This window comes from Camelina sativa, chromosome 1, assembly GCF_000633955.1.
Source record: "Camelina sativa cultivar DH55 chromosome 1, Cs, whole genome shotgun sequence".
Classification (NCBI taxonomy): Eukaryota; Viridiplantae; Streptophyta; class Magnoliopsida; order Brassicales; family Brassicaceae; genus Camelina; species Camelina sativa.
This window is the reverse complement of record NC_025685.1, coordinates 19,623,738-19,625,292: the sequence shown is the minus strand read 5'-3', so window position 1 is coordinate 19,625,292 and position 1,555 is coordinate 19,623,738.

Here is a 1,555-nt window from a genome sequence, read left to right as displayed (position 1 = left end):
ATTGTTGGGTTTGGTATTTGGTTGTTTGAAAAAGAAAGAAAAGAAAAGAGGAAAAGAGAAAGAAAAGGTTAGAGTCTTTAGGAGAGGAATGTGTTTAAGTAAAATCAAAGTCTAGTGAAAGAATGGGAAGTATGATATTGTTTAAAGATGGTTTCAGTCAAAGAAAAGAAAGAAAGAAAAAGAAGAGTATAGCAAAATGCTTTTATGTCTTAAGAATAAGAAGAAAAGAGAACCATAGCAAATAAGTAAGAATCTCTCATTCCACTAGAAAGATCAAGTAAGAAACCTCTCCTAAGGCTTGAAAACAAAAGAGAAAAGGGTATTTGAGAAGAGAAGAAGATAAAGGGTAGAACTAGGATCATGTGGGCTTAGAATGATAGGATCAAACACTTGGGTTACCTTTGGGTAGACAAGGTTTTGTTCTTGTATGTGTCTAAGTGATCTTACCTTTAGCATTCTTCTATAGCTCAATCCATTTTTATGAGAGAACCTTAATATTGATAAGCCCCACTCTAAATAGAGACCATCATTGTCTCTAAACCTTTATTTCCAAGCCAAATGAGTTTAAAACATTGCATAAGATTGCTCCATGTTCTTGATTAAATGAATGTTAAAGGAAATGGTTGATTTGAATGCATGTGGACATCTAAGGCTCAAATGAGTAAAGGTTGTGATAGGTTTGTCTAAAGTCTTTAAGTATAACTCATTCAACTTGCAACATAGTACTAGTAACTTGGACATTGATTCTAGCTGGTTTATTTGCAAGCTTTAGGAGCTGAGATCCCACTATCAACCCTCACCTACCTTCTTATGTCTGTTTATTTTCTTGAGGGCAAGCAAAGACTAAGTTTGGGGTGTTGATGTTCACATATTTTACCCTGTTTTCCCTTAATATATTCACATCTTTTGCATCCTTTACTATCCTTTTTGACCATTATTGCATAGTTTTAGGATTGTTTTTGCATTAGAGTGTAGTTCCATTGCATTTGCATCTTTTCTTGCATAAACAGGTGATTTTGGAGCCTAAGGAGCATGGAAGGAATGCTGAGGAGAAGTGAAGCAATCATGAGGAGAAAGCAAAGGAGTTAAGGCTGGAAAACCAAGGTCCGGAGTCCCACTCGACTGTCCACTCGACCAGACACTCGACCGTGTTCTGAGAGTGACTCGACCGAGTGGAAGGAGCACAAGAAAACCCAACTCGACCGGTCACTCGACCGAGCACCGGGTCGAGTTGGCCGAGCCGCCTGGCTATTTTGTCTTTTAGCATTTTTAGGGCTTCCTCTACTTTTTCTATTTAAAGGCCTTGTACCCTGCAGCCACCAAGAGTCCAACTTTTTAGATAGTCAAAAACCTAGTTTTTACCCTTTTGGGAATTATTGCTTTTGCACTTTTATTATCTTGTACCTCCTTGAAGGAGAAAAACATAGAATTCTTGGATTTTTTTGGTTCCATAAATTTCAAGATATTAAGAATTCGTGTTTGATTCCTTCTTCAATATTGTAGATCTTTGCTTTATCTATCTAATCATGCAAGTTTCATCATTTTCTGGGTTTAT